The following is an 11,338-nucleotide window of genomic DNA, read 5'->3' on the forward strand; positions in this document are numbered from 1 at the left end:
AACCGGGGGCCACTCCTCCATTCTTTTTGGACATCATTTAATTTGTGGATTATGTCCTGGGTATTCAAAGTTTCTAGGCTAATATCCACGTATCAGTGAGTGCATACCATGATTGATCTTTTGAGACTGGGTTACCTCACTTAGTATGATGTTCTCCAGCTCCATCCATTTGTCTAAGAATTTCATGAATTCATTGTTTCGAATGTCTGAATAGTACTCCATTGTGTAAATATACCACATTTTTTGTATCCATTCCTCCGTTGAAGGACACCTAGGTTCTTTCCAGCTTCTGGCTACTACAAATAGGGCTGCTATGAACATAGTGGAGCATGTGTCCTTATTGCATGCTGAAGAATCCTCTGGATATATGCCCAGGAGTGGTATAACAGGGAGCTTCATAGATTTTTAACTTCCTCTAAGTTGTTTTTCTCTAGCATCTTGCTACACTGACAGAAAGCTAACACACCTAGTGGCATTGCACTCATCACACTTCTCGTGCTTAATAATGACACTGGTAAAACCACAGTTACTCTGTGGACAGCATGCATACAATTTATTATGCTTGGCACGTGTTGCCTGATGGCAGGAGCACCCATGCTATGGGCTTGTATGCACTATATTTCACTGTACATTCTGGGATATTCTTAAGGTTGAACCTAAAATAGTTTGTTTCTCAGAATGTATCTCTATCATTAACAGTGTATGACTGGGATATAGAAGCCAAAGAGTCAATGCTGTTTGAATCTCCAGAAGCATTAGATATGCCATCTCACAAAAGCTTTCTAGCTGCCATACAGGTCTCCACTCACGGCTTCAATGAGCTGCTAGATCGGGCACTCATGCTGTAGAATGGATCCATATCCACTTAAGTTATTCAAGCTTTTCTATTAAAAGATTATGGACATCTTACATGAAAAATACTCAGTCTTTGACATTACAATAATGTATAACTGGCCATTAAGAATATGCTTATAAGCTGGGCAGTGGTGGTGCACGCCTGTAATCCCAGCACTCTAGGAGGCAGAGGCAAATGAATTTCTGAGTTCGAAGCCAGCCTGGTCTACAGAGTGAGTTCCAGGACAGTCAGTGCTATACAGAGAAACCCTGTCTCAAAAAAAAAAAAATCCAAAAAAAATTAAAAAAAAATAGATGTGGCATGTTAGAACAGAGGTTACTAAGCCTCATGGATGTTGACTCTCTAGGGGCCAGGAATTTGCCTTTCTAAGCTCCCAAGTGCTGTTGAGACGGCTAGATTAGTAACCACACGTTAAGAACCATTATTTAACAGGAAAGGAATTCTTTCAATTTCTATGTGTTGAATCCACCCAAAGTGTGTTGTATTATCTGATCCTTGAGCATTCTGATGTCAGTCTGTGGTGGCTCTAGGGATAGTCTGCAGACCCTCTCTGTCTTAGCGGGGGGTGGGGGACACACTCACCTTGATGTTTCCGTTGGCCTTCTTCCTGCACCTGTGCATTTTGTCCCCACCTCCTCCTCCTGTACCCACCACCCAGCTCTGCTGCCATGGAACTTCCTCTTGAAATTAACCATCTGCAAAATTCAAATTGTGTTAGGTTTCATTGGTATAATGAGTAAAATAATAATTTTCCTTAGAGACTAATGGGAAATAGGAATGGACCAAGTTTGAAGGCAAGGCTCTGTAAAATGTTAGTGGCTGAATCATAACAACTAATGGCACAACAAGCCATCGATGACTTGATTAGCAACTGGCTTCACTCACATAAAGACTTATTATCTTTTTAACGTAGTCACACTTAGGGTTATATTCGTTTTCTCTTGCTATGTGGATCTCACATAGCAATGGTGCTACAGAGTGCTCTTTAACAACAATGATTTACATCAGCCCCAAACTTAGTGGACTATGATGATGCCCACTTATTCTACGGTTCTGTTGGTTCATGTTTGGCATAGCAGGACTGGGGCCCTTGCTTGGAGTTTCAGAAGACTGAGGTCAAGTGTCAGCTGGCTGCATTCTTCTCTAAAGGTACCATTGAGGAAAAAACTGTTTCTAGCCTCGCCTATGCAGATCCTTGACATAGCATTTAGTCTCTGTCAAAAGAAAGAACTTAGTTCTTTGTGGATATAGGCAGTCCCACCTTCTTGCTGTCAGCTGGACACCAATGTCTACTCTTCACGGCTATTCTTTCTGTCTTTATTGGGGGACGGGGAAGGCTTGAGACAGGTTTTCACTGTATAGCCCTGACTGTCCTGGAACTCACTCTATAGACCAGGTTAGCCTTGAACTCAGAAATCTACCTGCTTCTGCTGGGAAGGGCTAGTCTTTCTTATAGTTCTTCCAACATAGTAGTAACAGAGTCTTTTGATGCCAGTAGGAGAACTTCCTTCAAGATTCCTTCCTCTCTTGTTTCCACTGATTTCTGCTATCATCAGAGCAAAGTACTTTCAAAGACCCATTTAATCTTACTTTCTTATATATATATAAGAAAGTGGCCCTTGGCTACTGTGTAGCCCTGGCTGTCCTGGAACTCACTCTGTAGACCAGGCTGGCCTCGAACTCAGAAATCCGCCTGCCTCTGCCTCCCAGAGTGCTGGGATAACAGGCGTGCGCCACCACTGCCCGGCTTAATCTTACTTTCAAAGACCCATTTACCTGACAAATCTTACTTTTGACTTAGAACAATAGAGGGATTGATAGCATGTTTACAGATTATGGTTGCACTTGGAAGAGGGATAACTGGGTAAGGCCCAGCTAAGGGGACAATTTTGACTCCTACAGTTTTCTCCTAGGCTCCAGTGATCCACATATGTCCACATGTAAATTATGTATTTTACTTTAAAAGATTCACAGAAGTCGTTTCCTGTTGTGGCATCACTTCAAAGAAATCTTATCTGAATATCATCAGCTCAGAAATGAAAAACACCATCTGTATCAAGTCCAGATGCGGTTCTTGGGAGTAATTAGTTCCAGACAAATTTCCTCTCCCTTCATAGACCTGTAAACAGAAAAGATAAGCTACCTGCCTCATACTTTTGACATGCCATAGTAAAAGAGGCGTTGGATAAGGGACACACATTTTGGTTAAACACACACACACACACACCACCACCACCACCACCACCACCACCACCACACACACACACACACACACAAGGCTATTGTGCTGGAGATATGGCTCAGTGGTTAAGAGCACTTGCTGTTCTTCTAGAGTCTGTTCAAGTCCCAGCACCCACATGGCAGCTCACAACTGTCTGGAACTCCAGTTCCAGGGAATCTGACACCCTCACACAGACATACATGCAGGCAAAACACCAATGCACAAAAACAAGTTTATATGTGGCTGGAGAGATGACTTAATGGTTCAGAGGTTCCAGATTTGATTCTCAGCACCCACACGATGGTGCAGCTAGATATATTAACTCCAATTCCAGGGATCCATGCCTTCTCTGGCCTCTGAAAATACAAGACACATAAGTGGTACAAAGACAAACAGGCAGGCAGAATACTTACAAAGAAAATAAAACACACACACACACACACACCTCAAGGTTAAGGAAGAATAAGTCTAACATAAGATGTGTATCCAGCTAGGTCAGCTCTATTAGCCTTCAAAGACTGAAACTCTGCTTCATTCATTAGGTTCTTGGCTTTTCTCGTAGAGGTATATGATCTGCCCTTGGGAATGGTCATAGAGAGGGTCTGCTTAACGTGCAGCACATTTGACATATCATGAGTAACCATAGCGCGCGCGCGCGCACACACACACACACACACAGAGAGAGAGAGAGAGAGAGAGAGAGAGAGAAGGAGAGAGAGAGAGAGAGAGAGAGAGAGAGAGAGAGAGAGAGAGAGAGAGAGAGAAATACATGATACGGTGGCAAAGCATAACAGAAACCAATGTTTATAAGGTCAATGAAATAGCACCTCCTTTTTAAAAGCATGATAATGTTAACCACCATATGCCACACTATGAATAAGTCTCTTGTTTTTTTTCCCCCAGCAGTGATTTCATACCCATAAGTGATGACTCCCTGAGGTTTGGAACATTTAATGGTGATGGTGATCTAATAGATAATTATATCAGTGAACAAGTATGAGGAAAACAAGAGAACTTAAAAAAAAATACCTAAAATAAATGTTTTAAGCAAAGCCCATTGGCTTTTCTTTATATCAAGGTTTCTCTAGAATAATCACTCTCATTAACAAGAAAACGTCTATAGAACTCTCAATTGTATTAGCCATTCAGTTTCTAACAAGAGGAATAAGAGATTCCTCAAGACCTAATCAAGGTACAAAGTCCAGCATGTGAGAATCATTAGATTTTTTAGACTTTTAGGCTTTGAGAGCGCATCTATGCAAGGCTATCTGAGTGGGACCTGTGGGAAAGGCCATGGGCAGACTGGAGAAGGTTGACATGGATGACATCGGAGAGATGCCTCTAATGAACTGTAGCAGAGGGACAGCCAAAGCCCAGGGCAGGCCTGTGTGGTTGCTTTCCATTCAGAGTCAGCCTTTCAGATTTCTGAGCGAGGGAGCATAGGGTTAATATTGTTGGAACATCAAGCCAGATATAACCTTGGCAGTAGAACAGTAAATTGACCAGACCAGGATAATAGCAAGAAGAGGACAAGGGGAGAAATTACAGAATAATCTGGACATTTTGTTCTTCACACATTAAAACAATCGTTCTGGGCTGCTGTCAGCACAAAGTGTTTTCTGGGGCACTTGTGAATGTCAGTCATGGTTTTGTGCTGACGTGGTCACCATTTCTTGTTCAGGCTTGTTTGAGAGCAAGGGCAAAGCTTACAATAGGCTATTGTTACATTTACTGTCCTGTATAAGGCTGTGTATAAGTCTGGTATGTGGAAGAAGACACACACATACACACACACACACACACACACACACACACACACTCACACCACACTACCACCACCACCACCACCAAATAATTAATATAATAAAATAGTTTGCCTATTGATATCTGTTTTCCACAATGGCCTTGGGGATTACACAGAGAGAAATTTACTTAACCTTTTGTAGGCAATAGACCTGTGTTTATACAGAATAAAAATGTTACATTCTGGTCTTAGTAGTTAATTAGACAGGACATATTGGGTGCCTACTGTGTGTTTTATGAATATTATCTTGCCTAGTTCTCAAGACAGTCTTTGGCAATTGTAACCTCTGTCCTCACCTTAAGGTTGAGGAAGTAGAGTATCTGAGAGATGCTGTCATTTTGAGAACAGTTACTAGGAAAACCTGGTTCTCCCTGTAGCACTCTGTACTGTCTTTTGACTTATGTACTGAAGTAAGTTTGCTGGCTGGGGAAGTAGCTTTTGCTTGCTTTCTTTCTTTCTTTCTTTCTTTCTTTCTTTCTTTCTTTCTTTCTTTCTTTCTTTCTTTCTTTCTTCCTTCCTTCCTTCCTTCCTTCCTTCCTTCCTTCCTTCCTTCCTTCCTTCCTTCCTTCTTCTTTCTTGTTTAAGAGATTATTTATTATATGTAAGTACACTGTAGCTGTCTTCAGACACTTTTTCTTCTTGCCCCAGCCCCGCTCATTCACTGTAGCTGTTTTCAGACACCGCAGATCTCATTACAGATGGTTGTGAGCCATCATGTGGTTGCTGAGATTTGAACTCACAAAAGAAGAAAGAAGAAGCAATCTCTCCAGTCCAGCTTTGTGCTTTTCTGGGGAAGAGTGGGTAGGGATTTCACACTGTGGTAACAGAGAGGCCCAAGCTAGTGATTTTACTAAACCAAACACAGCCTGAGAACTGCTGTTTATTCTAGTATCAAGATGAAGACCTGTAGCAGGCAGGGCTCTCCTAGTCAAGACAAACAGGCCCCCACTGCCACAACCTGCTACATTACACACACTGGATTAGTCAGATGTGTACATTATTGGTTTTGTCTCAGTTTTATTTTCGAGAGGAAGAGAATGACAAATGACATTTTTTTTTAAAACTCTCTGATTAAAGGCAAATTTTGAGATCTCTAAAAGCCTTATTAGCTGGTGGCTATAGAGCCCATGGCTTAACCAGGCAGGTTCCAGCACTGTGTCTGCTCTCTCTGGGTGAAGTCAGAAGTTGGTGACCGCCACTGAAGTCAGCAGAAGCCAGGTCTGCCCTGCCCTGTCAGGTGAATTCCTAAGATGTTCTGAGGCCTGCCTGGGTCAAAGCTCTCTGCCTTCCATTTCTACTGAGTCCCTGGTGCATAGCACAGCCACGAGTGGCATCTTTCAGTCCAGGGGCTTTCATTTTTATTGTGGTTATTTGTTTTTTTTTGTTTGTCTGTTTGAGACATACAGATATGTACATATGTGTTATGTGGTGTATGTGCATACCCTTGTGTGTGGATGAGTATATCCTGAGTGTGTTATGTGGTACTTGTACATGTTCGTGTGTGCATATATGCATATGCATTACATGGTGACTGTACATGTTTTGTGAGCATGTGTATGTACATGTTATATGGCACACATATATGTTTATATGTTTGTATGTGTGCATGCATATGTGTTATGTAGTGTATGTACACCTTTTCTTGTGTGTATGTTTATACTATGTGTGTGTTATGTGGTGTTTATACATGTTCATGTGTGTATATGTGTATACATGTTCATGTGCACATATGTGTATCCCAGAATGTTCTCAAACTTACAGTGGAGCCAAGGACAGCCTTGAGGACCTGGTCCTCCTGAGTCACCTTCCAGCGCTGGAATGTGTGGTTACAGATGTGTGCTGATGCACATGCTGAGACTTCTTTAACTTCTCGATAGCTAGCGCCTCTCTCACCTGGGAACATTTCTCCTGCTTCTTCATCTCTCTTCTTCTTTGTTGGTGAAAACATCCACTTCCCTTCAGCTTCTGCTTACTCATCCCTCCTCCTCTTTGCCCAACCCACAAGCAAAGCTTCCAAACGCTCCAGTAGAACATGTACAGCATGATCTCGCCCATACACACTGGATTCCTAGGCCCCTCACTGCGAGATACACAGTGAGCAATCACTATCTAGTGACAGAATGAAGCTGGGTGTGGTAGCACCAGGCCGTAATCACAGTTACTCAGGAGGCTAAGGCAAGAGGATCACAAGTTCACAGCCTACCTAGAAACACAGGTTTAAGTTTAGTCTGGGCAGCTTGGAGCCTGCCTTAAAATAAGTGTGAAAGGAGATTAGGGTCAGAGCTCAGTAGTAGAATACTTGGCTGCTATGTGCAAGGCATTGGGTTCAACCCTTAATGCTACACACACACACACACACACACACACATACACATGCACACACACACACACATGCACACGAGCGGCTGACTGAATGAGTGAGTGAACAACTAGATGGATGGATGCACTGATTCAAGTTGCCCGACTTCCACTAATGATCAATCATAGGACTTCTTCTTCTTCTTCTTCTTCTTCTTCTTATTATTATTATTATTATTATTTTGGTTTTTCGGATTTGGTTTTTTCAAGACAGGGTTTCTCTGTGTAGTCCTAGCTGTCCTGGAGCTCACTCTGTAGACCAGGCTGGCCTCAAACTCAGAAATCCTCCTGCCTCTGTCTCCCAGAGCGCTGGGATTACAGGCGTGCGCCACCACCACCCAGCTAATCATAGGGCTATTTTTATCGGGATTCAAAAGGCAAGAGGTATTTCTGATCCTTAAGTTAGCTGTCTAGAGGATATGGAAAACTTAAACTATTTAGAATAGCAATAACAAACTGGTTCCTGATAATCTGACTGAACCAAGACCAAGTAAGATGCTTGCACAGCAGCCCTCATCTTCAAAGACACATCCTGCCCCTGCTCTTGCTCCAACTCGTGCTCCTGCTCCAACTCCTGCTCCAACTCCTGCTCCCCTGCTCCTGCTCCCCTGCTCTCCTGCTCTCCTGCTCTCCTGCTCTCCTGCTCTCCTGCTCTCCTGCTCTCCTGCTCTCCTGCTCTCCCGCTCTCCTGCTCTCCTGCTCTCCTGCTCCTGCTCTCCTGCTCTCCTGTTCTGCTCCCGAGGCTGTGACCCAGAGTCCTCAAAGGGAGACCCTTAAGACTATATATTAGATCACCATAATGTCAGTCTTTTTTTTTTTTTTTTAAATGTATATGAGTACGCTGTCCCTGTCTCCAGACACACCAGAAGAGGGCATCAGATCCCATTACAGATGGTTCTGAGCCACCATGTGGCTGCTTGGAATGGAACTCAGGACCTCTGAGAGCAGTCCATGCGCTTAACCACTGAGCCATCTCTCCCGCCCATAATGGCAGTTAGATGGCTCCTTGAGGGGCTGAACAAAGAACTATACTCACAAGATTGGCTCTCCAAACAGGAATTGTGAGCTGAGACTGGATTGGAAGTATGAATAGCTACTCTGGGCAGGAAGCAAGACCAACACTTGGCCTGAAGCCCCTTACTAACCACATAGCAGAGAACAATGTCGGTGGGAGCCACTCTTATCAAGAGGCACAATGGCTTCAGTCAGAAAACAATGAGCAAGGGATTTCCCAATCAGAAAGGTTGGGAGTTCAAAGATGTGCTTTCATGCTTGGCTTCAGCAAGAAAGTCCAGAGGAAGTTCCCTACTATTGGGGTTAAGGTCAGGCCTGGGGTAACAATAAGTTATTTGTAAAAGTTAGGTCCTGTTTCTTCCTCCCAGCCCCATGTTTCCAGAAATAAGACTCAGACTCAAAATATATTTATAAATACCTTGGCTATATAGCTAAGCTCCTCTCTGAATAGATCATAACTAAAAATAACCCATTTGTTTTACATTACATTCTGCCACATAGCTGCCTACCTGTGCTCAGGTACCATTCACCCATGTCTTTACATCTTCCTGGCCTAATCTTCCACCTGGCTCTATCCCAGAATTCTTTTTCTTCCCAGGAGTCCCGCCTCTATTTCCTGCCTAAGCTATAGGCCATAGGCTTTTTAATTGACAGGTGATATATCCACACAATACACAAGATTTTTTTTTTTGTTGTTTTTTTTGCATTTGGTTTTTTTCGAGACAGGGTTTCTCTGTATAGCCCTGGCTGTCCTGGAACTCACTCTGTAGACCAGGCTGGCTTCGAAATCAGAAATCCGCCTGCCTCTGCCTCCCACAGTGCTGGGATTACTTGCGTGCGCCACCACCGCCCGGCAAGATTTTCTTTCTATAGGTATTGTTGCAACAATAGGAGAAAAAAGCCAGAAGCATGTAGGACTCAGGGGTGGTGGTGGGGGTGATGGTGGGTGTGGGGGGGGGACAGTGATAAAGAGAGGAACTCTGCTAAAGTCTTAAGAGTCATTAACAGCCAGGCAATGGTGGCAGATGCCTGTAATCCCAGCACTTTGGGAGGCAGAGGCAGGCAGATTTCTGAGTTCAAGGCCAACCTGGTCTACAGAGTGAGTTTCAGGACAGCCAGGGCTACACAGAGAAACCCTGTCTTAAAAAAAACAAATCCAAATCAAAAAAAAAAAAAAAAGAGTCATTAACAGCAAAGCATGCTGGGTCTGTGTAGGAAGAACCTAAGATGGAATGGGAGGCACAGAGTCAGTGAATACATCCCTAGATCAATGATTCTCAATTTGTGGGTCAAGACCCTTTTTGGGGGTTTGGAGGAAGGTTTAAATGACTCGTTCACAGAGGTTGCCTAAGACAATCTGTATATCAGATATTTATAATTCATAATGGCACAATTACAGCTATGCAGTAGTGACGAAAATAATTTTGTGGTTATTAAACACGAGGAACTCATGTTTAATAAACAAGTGTCACAGCATCAGGAAGGTTGAGAACTACTGGTTTAGATGCTCAGGAAGTCAGAGGACTGGGGATACAAGCGCTGATCCTAGGTTAGCATGATCTCACAGAATTCCACACCAGGGCTGTAGCAGATGCCACTGAGGATGGATGGAAGGGTAATCCTGGAGCTGTGAGCACCTAGGCACTGAAGTAGTTCTGGAATCTGGGTTGGTCATCTTTCATCAATAATGACTCATCCCAAGCATATGGTTGGGAAGAAGGCTTTCGAGCTGAGTATATGCCGAGGCAGCTGGGGGCGCCTGGATGGGCGCCGTATTAGTGATGCGTGGGAAGACAGCTCTGAGTTCTTTGTTTTTTGTTGTTTTTTGCCTTTCTACTTTGCTTTCCCCAGTGCTGGAGATTGTATCCAGGCCTTGTTAGGCCTGTGCTCTCCCACTCAGCATATCTTCAGTGTGGGTAAGTGATTCCAACGTTGAATACAGTGTAAGTTAAATTTAACAAGGCGCGTTGATCTAGAAGGCTCTGAAAGAAGCACAAAAGAATTATTCAAATATTTAGGGACTGGCAACAAGGCCTTTGTGGCAAGCTTTCTCCCCAGGGCCTGGACAAGGCCAAAAAGTGTCTAAGACTCAGGCAGGGGGGCAGTCAGTAGTCACTGCTCTAGTAGGACCTGATAGACTCCTGGGTTCCAAATGATCGGGCGCTTCTCTATCAGTCTGTTTGCAACTGATAGTGACCTGGCCCCATCTGACATTCATCTGGCCGCTGATAGAAAACGCATGACCACAGTACCACAGTTAGGGTGCCTCATCAGGCCATAAGCCAGTAAACTCACCGTCATAGTCACTGTTCTATTGCTGTGAGGAGACACCATGTTCAAGGCAACTCTTATAAGAGAAAGCATTTAATTGGGGGCTTGCTTACAGTTTCAGAGGCTTGGTCCACTATGTTAAGAGTGGGAAGTGTGGTGGCGGGCATGGCAGGCACTTATTGGGGAAGTACTTGAGAGCTACATCCTGATCCAAAGGCAGGGAGAGAGAGAGAGAGAGAGAGAGAGAGAGAGAGAGAGAGAGAGAGAGAGAGAGAGAGAGAGAGACTGGGCCTAGCATGGGCTTTGGAAATCTCAAAGCCCACCCCCAGTGACACATCTCCTCCTACAAGGGCACACCTCACATTCCTCCTAATCTTACCTAACAGGTTCACCCTCCCCCCATGAGGAAGCATTCAAAATTATGAGCTGGGGGTCGGAGAGAATGCTCAGCGGTTAAGAGCGCAGACTGCTCTTCTGAAGGCCGAGTTCAAATCCCAGCAACCACATGGTGGCTCACAACCATCCCTAATGAGATCTGATGCCCTCTTCTGGGGTGTCTGAAGACAATGACAGTGTACTCACATATAATAAAGAAATAAGTCTTTTAAGAAAATATGAGCTGACAAGGGCCATTCTTCTCCAAACCATCCCACTCACAGGCAATTTCACAAGTTGATGGGTAGCCTTGTGTCTCTGTGGACCGAATAAAAGAACTCTGCAGAAGTCCTAGATATCCTTCTCTTCAGTTACTTACTCAAGAAGGAATCATGACTAACACCCACAGAAACAGGCCAGAGGACCAGGATTCTCATAA

This window comes from Apodemus sylvaticus, chromosome 13 (genome assembly GCF_947179515.1).
Source record: "Apodemus sylvaticus chromosome 13, mApoSyl1.1, whole genome shotgun sequence".
NCBI classification, from domain to species: Eukaryota; Metazoa; Chordata; class Mammalia; order Rodentia; family Muridae; genus Apodemus; species Apodemus sylvaticus.